Source organism: Rana temporaria, chromosome 2 (assembly GCF_905171775.1).
Source record: "Rana temporaria chromosome 2, aRanTem1.1, whole genome shotgun sequence".
Taxonomy (NCBI): domain Eukaryota; kingdom Metazoa; phylum Chordata; class Amphibia; order Anura; family Ranidae; genus Rana; species Rana temporaria.
The window spans coordinates 279718295-279732689 of record NC_053490.1 but is presented as its reverse complement, the minus strand read 5'-3'; the positions used below and the strand labels follow the sequence as shown (position 1 = coordinate 279732689).

Below are 14395 nucleotides of genomic sequence, written 5' to 3'. Positions count from 1 at the left end.
GCTCTGGTTTAAAGCCCAATGGAACCTTCTATTTAAATCAGCTAAATACATTCTATGTGCATCAAGGCAAAAGGTGTTCAATGCTTTACAATTTGATTTCTTTCTAATGCAGCCACGGTCTCTGTATAAAAGCATGTCCCATGCCAGTAGCTCTCTTTGTGGAAGCAGTGGTCTCATTGCTGAGGTCTTACATGGCTCCCTATAGCTCTATAATCATCAAAGTTCATGCTCCTCGCTCACTCAGTAGGGGGTGGGTTGGACCTCTAAAAGGAAACCACTTCTTCCACACAGAAAGTAGGTATCCTTTTCTGCAGTTGCTGACAGAGGACAGGCTTTTGTATGCTAGCTGTGGCTGGCTTTTAAAGAATATACCCTTTTCTGAATTTATTATTAGTATGTATATAGCACTGACTATTTTAATGCAGAACTTTACATATACACGTATCGGCCACTTTATTAGGTGCACCTTCCTAGTACCAGGTTGGATCTTAATTCTTCATGGTATAGATACTACAAGGTGTTGGAAACATTTCTCAGAGATTTTGGTCCATGTTGACATGACAGCATCATGCAGTTTTGTCGGCTGCACCTCCGTTATGCGAATCTCCCATTCCAAAGATTAGTAATATACAGTTTATAAAACACGTAAAAAATATTCTTATGATTGTAATAGCATGGATTCTATTTTCCCAGCGGCTCAATGCAACTTATATTTGGTACTCTATAACAAAAAGCACGATGTGTTGTGAGAATAGTCAGATTTTGATATTATGTACTTTGAAGAATTAAATGACAAGCCAGATCTGCACAACTCTTTGAAAGGTGTAAATAGTAAAAAGCACCAAAAGAAATGCATCATCCATTGCTGACACAGATATATTGTGCTGGATATTAAAGACATATTAAGCATAATACATCATTGACTTCATGATTTCTCAAAGGGTTGAATGTTAGAAAATTGCAAATGTGTTTCAACCATAATAATCACATATTAATGTCCATAGTGAAAATAGCAGGAGATCAATGAAAGTTAATCACTGACTTGTTGTTACGGATTGCTGCACCTTTACATTGTTTATCATTTAAGAAGTAATTGTACACAAGACAGCATTCTTTGATGGATTGCTTACATATGTGTATCCTATCCTTGCATTGATTCCAAAAAAAACATATTTTCGTTAGGGTTTGCTTATACAGATGTAGTTGTAAGGAATGAAGCTGAGGGCCATTCACATGAATACAACAAACGTTGTAGGGTAAAACGGACTTAAATATTTGAATGGGTTGGTGAAAAATAATCTTTGGCAATGTATTTTAGCTCCAAATTTAATATGTGTCAAAATCCCTGACTGTAGGAGTACTTGATGAGAATGACAGTTTTATTTTAAAGAGCATTAAATTAAAATTCAATTATAATCCTTGACAATATAAATATAACCTAGTGAGAGCGAGCAGGGTTTGGGTGTCCAGAGTGACAACTAATATCATTAGTTTTGACTTATAGTCTGGCATTTTCCAGAAGTTTTAGTGATTCCAAGGGCTTGTTCACGTGGGAAGCCGTAGGGGCAGTAAAAAACAGTCACAGCTTTACCGCACTCTGACCGCCCACCTAAAGAAGAGCATGCAGCTGCACAGGGTTGTGCATATGCTGCAGCAAAAAAAAAAGCAGCATGTTGCATTCGCTAGATGGTATTGATGTCAAATGCCACTCATTTAAGTGTATAGGACCACACCACAACTGCCCTGCCATTATGTGTACTGCACATGGCTGCAGTGCAGTGGTGCGGTATTTACAGGGTTAAAGCAGGCGGTAAGGAGGTGATATATTGCCTCCTATATACCTGTGAAAAACCTCTGAAAAGCAATCCACCGCAGTTCCCCTTTTCAGAGAGACAACAAGAGCTGTCACATCTATAAAAAAAGTTCCAAGAGTCTGTCTTCACTTCTGTTAGTTCCCAGTTTGTGTGTTCTCATGGCAGAAATTTTAATATTGACTAACTTTATCATCCATTTACCAAGATACTTTATTTAACCACTTAAGCCCCGGACCATGTTGCTGGTCAAAGACCAGAGCACTTTTTGCGATTCGGCACTGCGTCGCTTTAACTGACAATTGCGCGGTCATGCGACGTGGCTCCCAAACAAAATTGGCGTCCTGTTTTCCCCACAAATAGAGCTTTCTTTTGGTGGTATTTGATCACCTCTGCAGTTTTTAGTTTTTGCGCTATAAACAAAAATAGAGCGACAATTTTGAAAAAATATAATATTTTTTACTTTTTACCATAATAAATATCCCCCAAAAATATATAAAAAAAACTATTTTTTTCCTCAGTTTAGGCCGATACGTATTCTTCTACATATTTTTCAAAAAAAAAAACCCCGCAATAAGCGTTTATTGATTGGTTTGCACAAAAGTTATAGCGTTTACAAAATAGGGGGTAGTTTTATGGCATTTTTATTAATATATTTTTTTACTAGTAATGGCGGCGATTAGCGATTTTTTTTCCGGTACTGCGACATTATGGTGGACACTTCGGACACACTCATACATTGTATGAACAGACGGTCAGGCATTTCTCCCCTGACAGGACCGGGAGCTTCTCATAGGAACACTCACACAGAATTCTAGAGACTCAGCACAGTTACACTAGATCTACAGAACCCCCCTTCTCTTTTTCATAACATGGGAGGAAGTGCTTTTAGTCCACAGAGAGAGATGGAAACGACGTAACTAATAAGCGTCAGCAGAGGCAGAGAGCACAGAATTATCTAAATAGATTATATTCTTAGGGTTTACAAAGCATATACATATGGGGTAAGACCCTTGTGAACTGAGCCTGGTATCACTTAATTGGTATTAGAGGAAATATTGCCTTGTGCTCCCTTTAATACCCGTACTGGTTCCTAGTGTAAACTAGGATTATAGTAAAGTAAAACTGTATCCATTAAGAAATGTGATCAAATGAGGTTAGAAATGTAAGAAGGTGGAAAACTTCAGTAGTATATGTCATATTAGTGATGTTATAATGTGGATTGTATATCAATTTCTTTGGGATCCCTCTTTCCGATCAGGATTAGTTCTGTTCTAGCCTCTGCTCTTTTTTATCCTTCTTAAATTTGAAAGGCAGCCCTAATTAATCCAGGCTTGGTGACTATCTGAGCTCCTTGTGTATATGTTTTTTTTTTTTTTTTTTTGTAGTTTGAGTTACTAATCTCCTGTAACCAGATTATTGGGAGGAGACAAGCCAAAGGCATTTCCTAGGCTTAGAACTTAATTCCTCAGATGTTCTTTTAATCTTGGATATAAAACATATAAAAGGTGTTTATAATTAAGGTCTGTCTCTTCCTTCCTACAGTAGCTTAATGTGTCAAACAATAAAACAGACAGAGAAGGTGAGCTAAACCATGTACTGTATGCTTCATTTTTTAAATAAACCTGAACTCCAGGCAGATATTAAAGGCAACCTTTTTATTTTCCTTCTCTTTTTTTTTTTTTTACTCTCTTCTCAGTATTTAGTTTTTCTCTTAATATGCTTTTGTGAGTTGCAGTAAGGTCTGTAAGCCTAAGATTATGAAGTATTACTGAAATGTTCATATTAAGACTGCATTTGAGCATACAATGTTTCCTTTTTATGTATTCCTTATGGCATTTTTTTTCTCGTTTTATTTTCTTTCAATAAAAAAATTAATGAATAAAAAAATATTAACTGCACCAATTCATCCAGTAATGGATTAATTAAGAAATCGGTAAATGTAATTTAATACACAGCTAGATAAAATACCTAAATCATTCTTGATGTCAGTCAACTGTAGTCATCTTTACTGCAGCACTCAGACTCGGGGAGGGGAGAATTGGGTACATAGAGGACCTCTTATCATAGAGGTCCTCTACAATTAAACCCAGCCTTGTGTATGAAATGTTAGTAGAGGAAGAAGTCCCAGACAAGGTTGTTAACCGTCAATAGATTAATGGACCGTTTTAAAAAATCCATTATCTGTCCGTGAATGTCCATTACAGACATGCAGTTTGCATTTCCATAGCGGACATTCATGGACAGATGTAAAAAAGCTGTCCATGAAGTTACTGATGGTTGGCAACCCTGGTCCCAGATGGGAACTTTCAAATCATGTTGTCCCAGTAAATAACGTTACCAGCATTTGAAAATTCTCTGGAATACAGACAGTCTTTTTCTTTGGATTTGTGCAGTCTTTGAGCCATAGGATGCCCTGTTGGCGTTAGCCTTCAATTGTCCATGAGGGTAACCAATTCAGGGCTTGGGAGCAGGTTACTTCTACAATTTCACTGCCCAGTCCCAGGTTGTGACAGTTACTAAACCAGGCTGCATTGGTCCACTGCAGCACAGAGGACCCAGGGAGTACAGAACCAGGTTGAGTTATTTGGCAAGGGTACATGGATAACAAGACTAGAGATAGCTATAATAAATTAGCAGACCTATGCTGTGTTGGTCATGAATGAAACTCTTCTTTTAAAAAGACTCTATAAAAAGACTTCTGTTATGGACCTTGATGTTTCTCTAGATACAGTAGGTGCTTTATAAAGTAACCATAAAAAATCACCTACAAATGCCCACTTTTCCCACTTTGATGTTGACCTTTATTTGTAAAAACAATGCTCCAGGGACAATAACCTCCACTGTCTTTTGATAGTTGTCCAAAATAGAAGTAAACAACAAACATCCTGTACATACAAACTCATTTCTAAGAGTCGGTTCACACTGGGGCGACCTGGGATCCGACTTCAAGTTGCCCCAGGTCGCGCGGTCGAGAAAATGAATAGAAGTGAATGGGAGCCGTCTTAATGTACACTACTGCAGTCGCTCCGACTTCAGAGAAGGTTCCTGTACTACTTCAATCTAACTTGTAGGCAACTTGTAGGCAACTTGTACCCATTGATTTCAATGGAAGTCACCTCAGAAGTCGGATCACTGTCTTAACTGAAGCAACAATACAGGAAGATAACATACATTTCTCAGACAAACCCTTCCCTCCCCCCTCCCTCCCACAGAGCTGATTGTTGTTTGATTGGCCACTGGAAAGCCTTCTGTCCTGGAGGCGAGTTGCCTCCCAAAGTCGTGCTAGAAGTCGTGTTGCCCATGTGTGAATGGGCTCTAAGAGAACAAAATATTAATAACAGTTGTGCTTTGTTTATGCTCCTCAGTCCTACAAAATCTTAGTCAATCTCCTCTCCCCAATGTAAGCTTCTCACATTGAGCTTTAGAAGCTACAGCAAGTCAGATTGTGCTCACCCCATTCCCTGGCTCTAGGCTGCCGAGCATCATCTAGCCCTTTCTAGGGTTTCATTTTTTTTCAAACATGGAAACTGGGCAATATGTGGGCAATAGCTAAGGCAGTCTGCATGCAAATATAGCACTACCCCCTTAAAAAAACATATGTGAATAGTGGTGAAAACCTCCTATGTGAAAGTGAATCACGAGAATACTCTTTCCAACTTATGCTGCTGAAACCTTAATAACTGGTATATAATTTAAACAAAATATCTAAGAGCACTGCAAATGTGATAGAACTGGACACGGATATGGTGGCCTGAAATTATGGAAGGAGCCCGGGGGGGGGGGGGGGTATTTAAGCAGACCACCTACAGTGGTCTTCTGTCGGTTCCAGTGCGTGGTACTACACGTCACTAGGCCGACTCTTCCACCTCAAGGTTCGTGAGTCTATTCATTCGATTGCAAGTGCTGCGTGGCTTCTCCATATATGGTCTTCGTCGGTGGTTCCCGCTCACCGTTGGAGGTGGGATTCAAACCTTTTCGTAAAATGTGCAATCTTGCGATTCATTATGCTGCCTATCCTGCATCCCTTTTGGTAAAAAAAAACTGCCACCAAGTTGTTGTCGGTCATGTCCCGACATCATTTGGCACAGGCGTAGTACATTCATAGGTTTCTTCTGCCTTGTTTGTCATCCCATCTGCAAACATATGATTCATTTGTAGATCCAAGCCTCTGAACCGCTGTCGGTCATTGTCTTATATCACTCGGCTTCACTTGTTATAGGATTCACTGTCCATTGGTTTGCCGTCTCATCCATTTGGAGATGAGCATGCAATGCTTGTACGGGTTCTGTGGCTGATTGAGGTGGTAATTAGACCCACCTGGTGCCTTGCCTGCACTTTGATTAGCCTAGGGGGTTGGGTGATTGGTTTGTGTTCAGCTTCAGAGACCAATTCGTATCAGATCCATTTAATACTACTTACTACCGATTTGTATCGGATTTGTTTCATAAATTTATAACCGATTCATATCGGAGTAACTTTTCTTTACAAACCAATTTGTATCAGATATCGTTGCATACGTTCGAACCATTGTCTCATGTTCCCTATTCGTAAAAATGTTGTTGTTACCGCATGTCATACGTTCCTTGCCTTATCCCTGCTGCCTTCATTTAACTTACTGTATCATTCGCATGTATTCGTACCTAGTCGGTTTCTCAAAAATCACTACCACCCAGTCATAAAACATTCTACACCCCATTTGAGTCCACGGGCGACGTAACGACTCGTGTCAGCCCACTGCTCAGGCCGATTTGTATCAAGTCGTGTCAGCGGCACAACCGATTCAAATCCACGCCACTCATTCACACTTCAGCCAGTTCTGAATCTAGTCGCACCAGAGACATAACGACCCAAATCCTTGGCTCTACATATTACACCATTTCAGCCTGAGACGAATATAGTCGCATCGGAGTGACATCGCGTTGGCACAACGATTCAGGTCCTCGGCTCTACACTCAACACCATTTACTCACTCGTCAGCCCGATCCAAATCTAGTCACATCGACGTGACATTGTGGCGGCACAACAATTTGGATCCTCGGCTTACATTTCTCTTATCAGGACACACCTCACTCCATCTATTCGTATGTTGTTGCGGCCCGTCATTCCTACATGCTCAAATTCCTCTATATTTGTTTTTGCCTTCCTGATAAGGCTGCTTACTTGCAATCGTTGCAAGCACATTTGCAAGTGGCCCTCAAAGCGGCCATTCATCGTCTCCAGTGGAAATCGGCCATTTATCTATTCTCTATAATTTCCCCTTTAGGTCAATAGAGTTCAAGTTGGTCCATTCTGCACCAGGTTTGGATTGTATTTCCTCAGGTAAAAAAAAAAGTGTGTGTTAAAAAAAATAAAACACACACTGACGATAGGGCTTGCACCTTCACCAGGGGGCCAGCTATGCCCCAAACAGCTCTTTGCAACCCATTTTAAAAATCAAACTCCTATGTCAGGTTACTACAGGTTCCTGGTTGACCCAGTTCTGGACCCCCACCAGGACTTTGCAAGCTGGGGCTTTGAGTCCGGTGCATAGTACAAGAGGCCTTCCTTTGCAATATTTCCTTAAACACCCTTTCACTTAATGTTTTACTTCACATACAAGATTTGAGTTGCTCGCCAATATCATAAATAAAGGCAGGTCCAAATCGATAGCCATCTTGTCCTTCCGGCGCAGGCTGGTGCAACTATCCCTGCACTGCATCTATATCCCAGGCAAATGCAATGTCTCGGCCGATGCACTATTTAACTTTGCTTCATTCTTTTCACAACAACCTGGAACCAACCCGACCACATCTCTCATCCCACCTTGGACACAGCTGACACTGGATTAAAGCAACACCTACACAATGCGTCCCGACTTGTAAATCAGTCGTTATCCCGCAACACCCTGTAGGTCAATTCCTGCGGCAGATTCCTAGCCCCAAACTCCGGGGCAGTGTCGGGAGACCCAACCTCCTTTCCTAAGTATTGTTATTAATATACCATTGCTCTGATATATGCATGTAATTTATCTTTAACTCTTTATTGGAGTTTTTGTAATATCAATTTTTAGCGCTGTACCTTATATTATAACACATCCTTGCTCTCTGCCCACGCAGTCAAAATCCTATGTGGTATCCACAGGCAGCAACCTCAAAACTAGTAGCAAGAGCCTACCCGGCACTGGTGCCATCTTTAGAGACGTGGCTATTCTCCTCTCTCATTGGCTGAGCTATAAGCAGATGTCCACTGAGGTCACCCGACAGTAACCCCTAAAGGAAGATAATTGTTTTGGGCACTGGTTTGGAGTACTCCCCTGCGTCATGACGCCAAATCTCAACCGCATCACCAGTTCAGGTAGGGCCTCAGATGGCGTGGAGCGATAGCAGCCACGCCGCCACTTCAGCGGGCAAGATGCCATGTGTGTGACATCATGGCACCGATCACACCACGACGCACATGCAAACTCGTGGCAATGGGCATGCGCAGCTGGTCATCTCCACCGAGCGACATGCATGACATCACAATGTATAACGAACGTCGCAATAGTAATGCGGCCACGCGGTGGAGCGCAGCATGCGACCACAAAGGACTCTGGGATAAATATAAAAACATATGTCCATGATCCGACAGGTCCACGAAGATATCCGAATGATATCAATGACAGCTAATGAAAGGATGTAAATACAAGAACACATGCCAGTTATTGGCTTTTCTTTTCTCATGCTGACAGCGTGAGGATTAAAGAAGAGATCGGCCTTTGTTAAAGGGATGCTAACAGGATACTGATTATCAGTGTCCTGATTATCAGTGCAGCCCCAACAGTGCCCACTAGTGCTGCCAATCAGTACCCATCAATACCACCTATCAGTTCCCATCAGTGCTGCCAATCAGGGCCTCCTCATCAGTTTCACCTATCAGTGCTGCCTAACAGTGCCCATTAGTGCAGCCTAGCAGTGCCTATCAGTGCCCGTCAGTGTCACATATCAGTGTCCATCAGTGCAGCCTATCAGTGCCGCCTATCAGTGCCGATTATCAGAGTCCATCAGTGCAGCCTCATCAGTGCCCTCCAGTGCCGCCTCATCAGTGCCCATCAGTGCAGCCTATTTGTGCCCATTAATGCAGCCTATCAGTGCCCATCAGTGCAGCCTCATCAGCGCACATCAGTAAAGGCGAAAAATTACCTGTTTGCAAAATTTTAAAACAAACTATGATTTTTTTTTTTTATTCGGTTTTTCAAAATTTTTGGTATTTTTTCATTTGTTTAAAAACAGTCCCAAAAACTCAATGGTGATAACATATATCCAAAAGAAAAACTCTATTTGTGTGAAGAAATAATACAAATTTCATATGGGCACAGTTTTGCATGACCACGCAATTGTCATTCAAAGTGTGAGAGCATTGCCCACTCATTTAAACTGACAGCTGGCCATGAAGGTGTTATACTATTTGCATAACTCTTTCCAAAACCCTGCCCACTGCTTGCCCACCCCTGCCCACTGCTTGCAGGACTAAGGGCTCCTCAGAGGAGTACAATACATAATTTATCACACTCTGTCAACCCCTTCCACCAGCCATGACCTGCCTGCATTATGTAGGGAAGCACAGAGACCCAGTGATGATGTTACTGTATCTAAAACAGGTATTTTGTTGAGGGGGTGGGGGTGGAATAGGGAGGACAAATATAAGCATAGTAAACCTCATAGTCTTCAACTATCTTCCACAGTATATGTTAGATTGTGATCTGATATAAAGGGAGAGATAAGGCTCAAATGAACAGTTTTGGCAGATTCTGTATGATTTTTAGAGATGCTATCATTTTGCAGAAAGAATCCTTTGCACTCAGAATGAAGGGTTCACTCATTTCCTTAATAAATGTAACTAAAATATTGATTATATAGACCTGGGAAGATCTATAGTTAGTGATGGATTGGTGGGTAAACAATTTGATAAATTGTAAAATCAATGCACAGATGTAAGTATTGATGAGCGCGTTCCCCAGGACGCAATGTGCCATTTCAAGCACGTTGTTTGTTCCTAGACAGAGATCTCTTTCATTGTGGTACATCTTCCTCATACAGCAGCACCGCTTTCCCTACATGTATAATTCCAGCTGATTATCCAAATAACGCCCCAGTCCACTAGCTGTGGGCACACCACCTCCAGAGTTGTTTTCTGAGTGCCTGACCTGTCTAATGGATGTTTGCTGAATATTTAAAGGGCATTTCTGGCTAATGCTTTCTCCCATCTCATCCCCTCCCCACTTTTCCAATCTCTCCCTGCTGATGGCTGGTGTTGAACTCTACTAACAGAACGGTTTAATGGAGTGCAAGCTAAAGGACAGGATGGAAATAATGTGTGTACAGCAGTCGCTGTGAATTAGTGCTGGGGAGAGGGGGGAGAAGGCTCCTGTTAACCTTTTTGATGCTAGAAAGAAGAAATCTATTGTTACAGCAATAATTATTGGCGTGCAGTATATAAAGTGTTTACATGCAGACATAGCTCTCAGCACGACACTATTTAAATGGAACTTCATAAGCATTTTTCTTCTGTTTCTGAACATTCCAATTACTGTTTTTTACAATTGTTTAGTCCCACAAAATCTTAACACGATGGAACTATGCTGTGCACATGCCATATTTTCTGAAAGAGATTGACGCAAGTGTTCTTGAAATTTAACACAGCTGTCTTAAACACCAGGGGTTTGCCAGCACTATGCGTAGGCATATTGAAAAGGTTCACAACTTTTCTAGTGCCACCTACTGTACACAAAAGAAAATACACCTATGTCTCTTTTTTCCCCCATGTTATTTACAATACAGCCTCAACATATTTTAAAAAGTATAATTTTTACATCACACACATATGGTAAATCCATTGAAACATTTGAACATATAAAACAATATATGTGAATATTGACACGCAGGGTTGAATAATTGTAAGCACTGCTAATGTTATATGTTTGATTTAACATATGTGTGATTTGTTTAATTTAAAGTAGCTGCTAATAGTGTCAACTGAAGCCTATTCATATGAGATATAATTCTATGTGTGCTGAGAGAGAAGCATCTTTTAACAACTGTTGATTGATTTACTTCTTGTGGTTTTAGTTATCATTTTCATGTAATACTGTGAAAAGTGCTCTGTTTAAAAAAAAAAAAAAAAGTATATAATGTCTTCTGATTTTTTTGTTTCTCATAATGTGTTTAAGGAACTCATACAGTATTTTTTATGATTATATGTCTTTTTGGAATCAACGCTATTGTCTGCAATGGAGCACACGTTTTACACAATTTTAGTTTAGGTTAGTTAAGTTTAAATGTAATAATTTGTTCTTATGCTGTTTACTTTAGCCTATCTATACTATTGTGCCCTGTACACACGATCGGACCTTTGTCCAACCAAATTCACATCGGAATTCTGACGGTATTCCATCGGAGGAAAATAGGACATGTTCTCTATGTAAACTCTGATGAAATTCATCGCAATTTCCGATGGAATTACTCCGATAGGGTCTATACTCATGGTCGGAATTTCCAATGGAAAAAGTCTGTCTGACTTTTTCCATCGGAAATTCTGATCTTGTGTACGAGGCATTAACCACTTAAGGACCGCCTAACGCTGATATACGTCGGCAGAATGGCACGGCTGGGCACAATCACATAAGGGTACGTCCCCTTTAAGATGAAAATATATAAAACAGGACCAGTGCTTTTCCTAAAGATCCCAATGTTCAGTGCAGTCCATAAATATATTTGATGCCCTCACCAGAAATAAACAGACCCATACTACTACATATGAGTCAAACAAAGTATGTTGTGAACAATCATCCAAATGTGATGTGCATTTTTTTCCTCCAAATCCACGTTCTCCTCAGAACATGTGTTGCAAACTCGTATGTCATCAATCAAAATATTATATGTGTTGCACATCAAACAAAACCATAAAACCTCCCAGCTAAACTCACCAGCCAGTCTGCAACCAATTAAATTCTCCTGTGTTTGTGTTAAAAACAGGGGTTTAGTTAAAACATTTGCATCACCCTTTCATGTGCTCCTTGCTGTGTAGGCCAGTTATAGGCTGTGGCAGTGGTCAGTTGTTAGTTACTGATGTAATATTGGTGAGGGGACTCCCTGGACACCTTTGCTACCATTGTGCTATTTGCTGGGTGTCCAGTGTGCCCCTCCAGGCTCACCTGCCCTCTATCTATCCATTATTATGTATGTGCTTCTACTATGAAGGCTCTCAAAAATGTACAGAGTTAAGATTGCAGATAATACCGGAGACCTGTTAAGTGACTCTGCAGCTTACTCATATATTTGCAAATGTGTGCAAACTAAACCCCTGTTTATAATGCAAACTGTTAGATAAGGATACTTTAGTTGGTTGCAGGCTGGCTGGTGAGTTAAACTGGGAATTTTCTTTGGTTTTGTCTGACATGCATTGGCCTTCTATGCGTTCCTTGCTGCGAAGGCCAGTTATAGGTGGAGGCAGGGGGCAATTGTTTGTTACATATGTGTTGCACAGCAGCTGCAAACAAATAGATCAGAAACAAACATGGTGCATGTTATTTCTAGCCAATATCAGATTTCTTCCACTTAACTTGACTCTTAAACTAGGTGCAAGTCATCCCTTTTCAGGGTTTCAAATGTGCAATTATGCAGTTTCTAAGATCAATCAATTTTCTTTATGAAAAAAATGTCATACAGTTTGAGAAAATTCAATGGCAATAGCTGCTCTGCAACAGTTCTAATAGCACAAAAGGTGGTTATAAGACCAAGACTCCTTGACTCCTGGTAGAATTATATTACATGGTCTGGAACAGGAGTCTTTGATTATGGATAATGATTATGATAGCCTGTCAGCTTGGAACAGTTTTTTTTTGTAAGATTATATATTTATTAGGAACGTTTTTACAGGAAAGAGAAAAACAGTACAGGGTTAATCTTTTGGTGTATACACATATAACAGAGATATTGAGCTATGACCCAATATGTATTGAGGAGCATAATGTGATGCAAAAGTATAACACAACAGTACAGTGATTTAACATTCACTGCAATGTTCATGAAGTCAATACAGCCTATGTTAAAAAATGTTTACCCTTAGATTCCTGCTCATTTTGTCTAGGGGAATCGGCTAGTTGTTTTAAAATCGAAGCTGTACTTACCATTGTAGAGAGCGATCTTCTCCGCCGCTTCCGGGTATGGTCTTCGGGAGTGGGCGTTCCTATTTTGATTGACAGTCTTACGACACACTTCCGACGGTCGCATCCATCGCGTCACGAGTAGCCGAAAGAAGCCGAACGTCGGTGCGGTTCTATACTGCGCCTGCGCACCGACGTTCGGCTACACGATGGATGCGACCGTCAGAAGCCTGTCGGAAGACTGTCAATCAAAATAGGAAAGCCCAGTCCCGCAGCCCATACCCGGAAGCGGCGGAGAAGATCGCTCTCTACAACGGTAAGTACAGCTTCGATTTTAAAACAACTAGCCGATTCCCCTAGACAAAATGAACAGGAATCTAAGGTTAAAAAACGTTATTTCCAGGTGATCCATCTCATAGCATACAGGTATGAAATATACACCAGTAGGTCACTGATTAATCTTTGTGTCATTTGACCAGAGACCAGAGTTTTTGAACACGCTGGTGCTGTGACCATACCCTATCCTGATTTCAGCAAAGCATTTGATACAGTTCCACATAATGGTCCAAAAAAAAGTTTAAAAAATATTTAAAAAAGTTTTATAAATATGAAAACATTTAAAAATGGGGCAGACTCAATGGACAACAGACAAAATGGGGAAAGAAAAGGTAGGAGAGTGTAGGGGTGGGGAGGACATTCCATCATGGCTGCAACTAGGTATTCCATTGGAATTAAGGACTATTAAGACTAAGAAATATATGTTTTATAAAATAGAACAGTATTTTCAATCTCTTTCCAATATAATGGCACATGTGAACGTGTGGGGTTAACTTTTCCATATTTTGAAAAAAGAAATGTAATGGTATGTGATTATTATATACCGCTAAACATACAAGTAAATATTAGGGTTGAACTGTGCAATTCGCACTCATTTTCCCCAGAGCTTAGTGGAGGTGGTGAAGCTTCACTTTGTACGGAATAGCCAATAGGGTGCAAGGAAAAAAAAAACAGCATTTTTCCGTGCATATGATTGGATGGTGGAAATCAGCAGAGCTTTACCACGTAGCTCTGGAGAAAGTGAGTGCAACTGCACTTGTAAAGTGCACAGTGTGTTTTCCTTTAGTAAGTCAACCCCTTAAAGTGGAATTCCAGGCTATGCATAACTAATCTTAAAAATTCTTCTCCCCCTAACATCTATGCTGACTAACGTTTGTAGGAAAAGTGTATATACTTGCCTATTTTCACCCTGATTCAGACCAGCCATGTGATCTCCTGTGTCAGCTAGAGGTGACTGCAGGGGAAAGGAGAAAGCACTAGACCAGGGGTGTCCAACCTTTTGAGGTACAAGGGCCATTTTAGCAACTTGGTAACTGGTTGCGGGCCACAATCAATGAGAGGAGCAGACGGATAACAGGTCCGTGTCCGATCAGCGGATCACATTAGAGGTAGGACACAAGTC

At 40.6% G+C, this 14395-nt stretch overlaps 1 protein-coding gene across 1 annotated transcript in view; it reads left to right on the top strand.

The window, feature by feature from the left end:
* Window positions 1-14395, top strand: part of CSMD2 (CUB and Sushi multiple domains 2) — a 1186454-nt gene that overhangs the window by 808254 nt on the left and 363805 nt on the right. The window lies entirely within an intron of this gene.